Source organism: Chrysochloris asiatica, unplaced genomic scaffold, assembly GCF_000296735.1.
Source record: "Chrysochloris asiatica unplaced genomic scaffold, ChrAsi1.0 scaffold00125, whole genome shotgun sequence".
NCBI classification, from domain to species: Eukaryota; Metazoa; Chordata; class Mammalia; order Afrosoricida; family Chrysochloridae; genus Chrysochloris; species Chrysochloris asiatica.
In genome coordinates this window covers 4297438-4306022 of record NW_006408643.1, presented here as the reverse complement: position 1 = coordinate 4306022, position 8585 = coordinate 4297438, and positions in this window count along the sequence as shown.

Genomic DNA, 8585 nt, shown 5'->3' with positions numbered 1-8585 from the left:
GGTGTCTATTTTATAATGGTATGCAAGGGAACCCAAGATTCAAAAGACAGCCAAACATCTTAACATTATTTCCCCATTCCAACCATGTTTCAATCCCTGTATCCCAGAGCCCTGTTGTTACAAAGTTATGCATACATCATGATTTACCTCTGTCCCACTTAGCTCATGCAAACCTGCCTAATTGTTCTCCCATCCACTTTGTTCTTACATTCCCCTCCCCCTTCTTATATATTGCTCCCCTCTCCAGGACCTAAACTATCCTATGTCTATTCCTTGCACTGTGCTCCACCTTCCCCTCCCTCCCCTCACCCCACCCCAACATCCCAGCAACCAGCAGAGAATCCCACCCCCCTTTAGTATGGGTTCTTTCCCTTAGTCTTTTAGAGTAGTGGTCCTATGCAGTATTTCTCCTTTTGTGACTGACTCACGTCACTCGACATAATGTCCTCAAGGTTGGTCTGATGGAACATTTTGAAAACTATTTCTGAGCCTTACTGTGGCCACTGTGTCGATTCTCTGTTTTCTACAAACTTTTCCTTATAGAGAATTTGAACGATCCTGTAAGTAGCCAGAATAAGGTAATAAACCCCCACATGCATAGCATCTGGTCCCCAAATTATCAGCCTGTGAGTCTGCCCATCCATCCCCATATCCGAGGTGAGACCATTGCATTTTGGACTCTCGTGAAGTTGAAAGACTAGTGCAGCCACTGTTATCCCTGGTACTCTTCCTCCAGCTTCCACAGTACCACTTTGCTTACTCTTTGTTGTTGGTGTTAGGTGCTACTGAGTTGACCCCATGTGACCGAATAGACCTGCCCCACAGTTTCCTGGGCTTCCTAACCCGATAGGGTCCTGAGGAATCGGAATCAACTCCATGGCAGTGGGTTGGTGTTTTGGGTTTCTTTATGGAAGCAGCTTGCCAGGTCGTTCTCCTGCAGAGCCATTGGATGTGTTTGAACTGCAGACCTTTCAGTTAGCAGTTGAGTGCTTAACCAAAATGTGCCACTAGAATTCCTTATAGAATAGAAACTATGCCTTACAGAATAGAGGGTCACAGTGTGCTGCACTAGAGGCTGTACTCCTGAGATTCCCCAGAAGCAGCAGGCGCTCACTTTCCCGTGGCTTGATGCCATTTCATCATCTAGATAGCTTCATGGGACCCCACCACAAGCAAGATACAGGACTGTCTGTCTCTACCGGTACTCCCTGGTGTTACCCTTTGTGATTTATCCCAGCCACAGATCATTTCCCGTCTTTATAATGTTGTTTGAGAACCATACCTAAGTGGGATCATACAGTGTGTAACCTTTTGGGATTGACTTTCCTGCTCTTAAGATCCTTCCAAGTTACTGTGCGTATCAGTGGTTAATTCCTTTTTATTTAAGTCGAATAGTTTTCTTCCCCAAGCAGCCCTGGTGGCACAGTGGGCTAAGTGTTGGACTGCGAACCAAAAGGTCAGCAGTTCAAACCTACCAGCTGCCCCACTGGAGAAAACTGAGGTTGTTTGCTCTTGCAAAGATTTACAGTCACAGAAACCTTATGGAGCAGTTATACTCTGTCATAGCCGATTGCTGTGAATCTCAATCGATTTTTTGGCAGTGGGTTTTTATGGATTTCTATCCCAGTATTTTCTAAGCATTTTATCTCTGTACTGTTGGCATAGTAATGCTGTCACTTATTTCATTCTTGATTCTAGTAATTTGAGTCTTCGCTTATTTCTTGGTCAGCCAACCTAAAGACTTGTCTATTTTGTTGATCTTTTGAACTAACCAAAGTTGCTTTGATTAATTTTTCCTCTATTGTTTTCTATTCTCTGTCTCCTTAAGTATCATACTAATCTTTATTCTTTCTTGTCTTCCGCTTGTTTTAGATTTGTTGTTGTTGTTACATGCCATCGAATCAGTTTTGACAAGTAGCAGCCCTCCACCCAACAGAATAAAGCACCACCCAGTCCCTGGTCATCCTCATAATTGTTACCTCTGAGCCCGTAGTTGCTGCCAGTATGTCTGTCTATTTAGTTGGGGGTCTTCCTCTTTTTTACCAACTCTCTACTTTATCAAGCATGATGTCCTTCTCCAGGGACTGGACCCTCCTGACAACACGTCCAAAGAGAGACAAAGTCTCTCCATCCTCACTGCTAAAGAGCGTTCTGGCTGTACATCTTCCAACCCAGATTTATTTGTCCTGCTGGCAGTCATGGTATTTTTAATATTCTTTTCTAACACCGTACATAATTCAGACACTGATTCTTCTCTAGGCTTTCTTGTTCATTGTCCAACTTTCACATGCACATGAGGCGATTGAAAATACAATGGCTTGGGTCAGGTTTTAGGTTTAGTGTGTGCTTATTTTTCCAGTGTCTTAAATTGAAAGGTTTAGATGGTTGATTTGGGGTCTTCTTTTTCTAATTTAGGCATGTCAACCAATACATTTTTCTGTGAATACTGTTTTATCTGCATCCCATAAATTTTGATATGTTATGTCTCCATTTTCATTTGTCTTCAAGTGTTTTCTGACGTTTCTGTGATTTATTCTTCAACCCATTGAATAGTAGTGTATTGTTTAATTTTCCATTTAAAAATTTTATAACTATTGCTTATGAATTTCCAAATCTTCTGGTAATGATTCATAATCTCCTTCTTTTGTAGCTGGAGAATATATTGTATTTGATTTGAATTCCCTTTAATTTACTGAGACTTGTTCTGTGAGCAAATACAGAGTGTATCCTGGAGAATGATCCATGTGCTGAAAAGACTGTGTAAGGAGCTGCTGTTGGGTGGAGGGTTCCTCTAGATGCTGGTTTTTAGGGTTCAAGGCTTCTGTTTTCTTGTTGATCTTCTACCAAGGTGTTTTTTCCATTATTGAAAGTGGAGTTTTACTGAATTATCCCTTAATTTTTTTCAGTTTTCGCTGTATGTATTTTGGGGCTATGTTGCTAGGTGCATATGTGTTTACAGTTGTAGTAGCTTCCTGAAGGATTAATCCTTTTCTTGTTATAAAATGCCTTTCTTTATCTGTAGTAACATTGTTTTAACTTCTATTTTGACTAATGTTAGGCTAGCCACTCCATCTTTTGAACGGATGCTGTTTGCTTGCTATAGCTTCTTGTTAACTCTTAAAATTTAATTCAGTCTGACAGTTTCTGCAATATGTTTAATCCAGTCACATTTAATATTTTTGTTGACATAATTGGATTTATGTTTGCCATTTTACTTTTTTTTTGGGTTTGTTTCACATCATTTTTGTTCTCCTATTCCTCCTTTGCTGCATTCTTTCACATTAAGTGAATCCTTTGTATTGTTAACATTTTGGTTCCATTAGTGACTCTTCACTATGAATTTTAAGAATTGTTTTCTTAGTGGTTGCTCAAGGGTTTATCCTGTACCTCTGAATTCATGAGAATCAGTTGCAGATTCTGCCTTCATTCTCTAGTACTGCTATAATAAAGGGGTGACTTTACCAACTGGAGGATTGTTTTCTCATAGTTTGTTGTTAAGTGCCACAGAGTCTGTTCCGACTCACAGTGACCCTCTGTGTACAGCAGAATGAGACACTGCCGGGTGCCACACCGTCCTCACAATTGCTGCTGAACTTGAACCCAGTGTGGCTACCACAGTGCCAATCCATCTTGTTGGCGAACTCCCTCTTTTTCTCGGACCCTCCACTTTACCAAGCATGTATCCTAGTCTAGGGACTGGCCCTCCTGAAAATATGTCCAGAGTATGAGAGATGAAGTCTGGCAATCTTGGCTTCTAAGGAACTTCTGCTTATACTTCTTCCGGCATAGCTCTGTTTGCTCTTTTGTCAGTACATGGTACCTTTAATATTCTTTAATTTAATATTCTTCTTCAACACCATAACTCACATAATTCTCTGCTTTCAGCCAAGATCCATCTGTGACGTCAGCAATGACATCTCTTATTCCATGTCCTCTTCTGAATCTGGCTTGAACCTCTTGACAGTTCCCTGTCACTGTACCATTGCAGCCATTTTTTAGTTATCTTTGACAAAATTTTACTTGAATGTTATAGTGATGATATTGTCCTGTGATTTTCATATCTCATTGGGTAGCCAATATCTCTTTGGAATGGAGAATGGACACAAATACGGATCTCTTCCAATCAGTTGGCCAGGTAGCCATCTTGCAAATTTGTTGGCACAGATGAATAAGTGCCTCCAGTGCTGCATCAGTTTGTTGAAAGATTTCAGTTTGTATTCCATCAATTCCCAAAACCATGGTCTTTGCCAACTCCTTCAGTGCACCTTGGACTTCTTCTTTCAGCACTCTTGCTGTACCTGTTGAAATGATTGAACATCAACCATTTCTTTTAGGTACAGTGACTCTGTGTATTCCTTCCATTTTCTTTTTGATGCTTTCTGCATCATTCAATATTTTGCCTATTGAATCCTTCAGTATTGCAAACCAAGGCTTGAATTTTTTTCTTTAGTTCTTTCAGCTTGAGAAATGTAGAGCGTGTTCTTCCGTTTTGGTTTTGTAACTCAAGAGCTTTGCACATAACATTTGACTGTGGCTTGAGCCGGCCTTTTCTGTTCAGCTCTTTCACTTCCTCATTTTTCCCATTTGCTTTAGCATTGCTGTGTTAAAGAGTCAGTTTCAGTCTCTTCTGACATCATTTTAGTGTTGTCCTTCTTTCTTGTCTTCTTAATGACCTTTTCCTTTCTATCTATATGATGTTCGTGATGTCATCCCACAACTCTTCTGATCGTCAGTCATTAGTTTCTAGCACATCAAATCTGCTCTTGAGATGGTCTCAAGAAAGAAGGAAAAGACCAAAATGGATGTCAGAATAGACTCTTAAACTTGCTCTCCTGAACAGAAAATTTCAAAGGTCAGCTCAAGAAGACAAAGCCAAATATTGTAACGAAATGTGCACGCCCAGCATTTCTCAAGCTGAGGGACCTGAAGAAAAAATCCAAGCCTCGAGTTGTATTACTGAAGGATTCGCTGGGCAAATTATTGAATGATGCAGAAAGCATCAAAAGAAGATGGAAGGAATACATAGAGTCACTGTACCAAAAGGAAATGGTAGATGTTCAGCCATTTCATGAGGTAGCGTATGATCAAGAGCCAGTGATCCAGAAGAAAGAAGTCCAAGATACATTGAAGGCATTGGCAAAGAACAAGGCACCAGGAATTGATGGGATACAAATTGAAATCTTTCAAGACAGTGAGGCAGCACTGAAGGCACTCATTCATCTCTGCCAAGAAGTTTGGAAGACAACTACCTGGCCAACTGATTGGAAGAGATCCATATTTGTGCCCATTCTGAAGAGAGGTGATCCAACAGAATGCGGAAAGCATTGGAAAATATCATTGATATCCCATGCGAGTAAAGTTTTACTAAAGGTAACATAGAAATGGCTGCAAGCATACATTGACAGAGAACTTCCAGAGGTTCAAGCTGGATTCAGAAGAAGACGTGGAATGAGGACTGTCATTGCTGATGTCTGATGGATCTTAGCTGAAAGCAGAGATTACCAGAAAGTTGTTTACCTGTGCTTTATTGACTGTGCAAAGGCCTTCAATTCTGTGGATCATGACAAGCTATGGACAATATTGCAAAGTATGATGGGTATTCCAGAACACTTAATTGTGCTCATGTGGAATCTGTACATGGACCAAGAGGCAGTTGTGCAAACAGAGCATGAGAACACTGAATGTTTTAAAATTAGGAAAGGTGTGCGACAGGGTTGTATTCTTTCACCATACTTATTCAACTTGTATGCTGAGCAAATACTCTGAGAAGCTGGGTTATGTTTTAAAAAAACATGGTATCAGGATTGGTGGAATGCTCATTCACAACCTGTGATATGCAGATTATACAACCTTGCTTGCTAAAAGTGAAGAAGGACTTAAAATAGTTACTGATGAAGATCAAAGAGCACGGCCTTCAGTATGGATTGCATCTCAATGTAAAGGAAACAAAAATCCTCACCACTGGACCAATAAAAACATTTTTATCAATGGAGAAAAGATTGAAGTTGTCAAAGACTTCATTTTCCTTGAATCCACTATCAACACTCATGGAAACAGCAGTTAAGAAATCAAATGAAGTATTGCATTAGGCAGATCTGCTGCACAAGTCCTTCTTAAAGTGTTGAAGAGCAAAAATGTCAGCTTGAGGACTAAGGTGCGCCTGACCCAAGCCATGGTATTTTCAGTAACTTCATATGCATGCAAAAGCTGGACAGTGAATAAGGAAGACTGTAGAAGAATTGATGCTTTTGAGTTATGGTGTTGGAGGAGAATATTGAAAGTGCCATAGGCTGCCAAAAGAACAGACAGATCTTTGTTGGAAGAAGTGCAGCCAGAGTGCTCCTTGGAAGCCATGATGGCCAAACTTCGTCTCTCGTATTTTGGACATATTGTCAGGGATATCATGTTTGGTAAGATGGAGGGTCAGAGAAAAAGAGGAAGACCCCTGGCGAGATGGATTTGCAAAGTGGCAGCATCAATGGGCTCAAGTGTAGCAATGATTGTGAGGTTGGCCCAGGATCGGACAGTGTTTGGTTCTGTTGTGAATAGGGTCACTATGAGTCGGTACCCAATCAGTGGTGTACGAATTCATTGGCACTTAACAACAGCAACATGTTCAAGGTCATCTTTTGGCTCTCATGTACTTGTTTTAATTTTCTTCAACTTGCTGATGGTCTGATCCACAGTTGGCTTTGTTTTGGCTGATGATGTTCAACTTCTCCATCGTCTATTCACACAGTTGTAGTCTTATTTGATCCTGTTGAGTTCTGTAAGTATAGTCGCCTGTTATGTTCTTCAAAACCGGTATTTGCAGTGAAGAAGTCATTGGTCTTGCTAAATTCTTTCATGCAATCTACATACAGTAGCGTTTCTATCACCAAGGATGTTATTTTGCAACTACTGATCTTTCCTCCTTGTTTCAAGTTGTCCTTTCCAGCATAGTAAACCATGTGATTGTCAGATTCAAAATGGCCAGTACCAGTCCATTTCAGCTTACTAATGTCTTTGGTTGTTTTTGTTAAACTGGTAGTGTGCCTAGGATATCGATATTTATGCATTCTATTTCATTTTTTATAACTTCCAAGTTTCCTAGATTCATATTTTGTACATACCATGTTATGCTTATTAATGAATGTTTACAGGTGTTTCTCTTCATTTTGAGTTGTGTTCCTACAGCTAGTGAAGGTCCTGAAAGCTTTAGTCTATTTGCCTCATCACAGTCAACTTTACATTGAGGAGGCAGCTCTTCCCCAGTCGTATTTGGAGTGCCTTTGAATGGCGTAGCTCATCTCCTGGCACTATTTCTGACAACATTCTGGTGCTTTTCATCATGTTTCAACACGTAGTTTTCTTGTGCTATCTGACAGTGTTCCACTGCTGTTCATAAGCGTTTCAGTGACTAAATATTCAGAAGTAATCCATCTCCCCTTCTTCTTAGTTTTAGTCTGGAAACTCAGGTGAAACCTGTCTGCCATGGGTGACCCTGCTGGGATCTAAAATACCAGTGGAATAGCTTGCAGCATCTTAGCATCGTGAAAGTCATCACAGTTTGACAGGCTGTCAGACTAGTGGTAGTTCTAGCATAGTGGGTGGTGGTAGTGGTTATGTACTGTGGAGTCAATTCCAACTCATAGTGACCCTGTATAGGGTTTCTGATGCTGTCAATCTTTACGGGAGCACAAGGCCTCATCTTTGTACTGTAGAACATCTGGTAGTTTCAAGCTGCTGACCTTGAGCTTGTTGTTGTTGTTGTTGTTAAGTGCCATCGAGTCGGGTCCGACCCATAGCGACCCTGTACAGGGTTTGAGCTTAGCAGCCTAATTTGTAACCACTACGCTACCAGAGCTCCTTCCCCAGCACGTGATTGTCAGATTCAAATTGGCTAACACCAGTCCATTTCAGCTCATGAATGCCTGAGATGTTGATGTGTATGTGTTCCATTCATTTTTGACAACTTCCAGTTTTCATAGATTCCTGCTTCATACATTTCATGTTCCAATTCTTGATGGATGTTTCCAGCTGTTTCTTGTCATTTGCCCCATCAGCAAATGAAGGTCCCGAGGGCTTTACTCCATTCATGTCCTCATGGTCAGCCCTACTTTGAGGAGGCAGCTCTTCCCCAGTCATATTTGGAGTGCTTTCCTATGCGAGCGGTTCATCTTCTGGCACTAGATCTGACCGTGTTCTGGGAATATTCATGATGTTTCCACTGTTGAGTATGCTTGTGCTGTCTGACAGTGTTTTGCTGCTGGTCATAAGGTTGCAGTGCCTAAACATTAGAGAGTAGTCCTTCTCTCCTTCCTGCTTGTCTGTGTTAGTCTGGAAGCTTGGCTGACACCTGTCCTCCATGGGTGACCTGTCAGTATCCACATACCACTGGCATGGTTTCCAGCATTACAGCAACAGGCAAAGCTGTACAGCGGCCAGAGTGACTGAAGAGGGAATCCGTAGTGCCTGTTCTGGGGGAAGGTTTTCTGCTCTGGTTCCTTGAAGCTCTGCTTTGTCTTGGCAGCTTATCTTACTTCGTCTCTCCTCGGATCATTTATTTACCTGATTTTTTTGCAAATAACACACCTTCTACATTT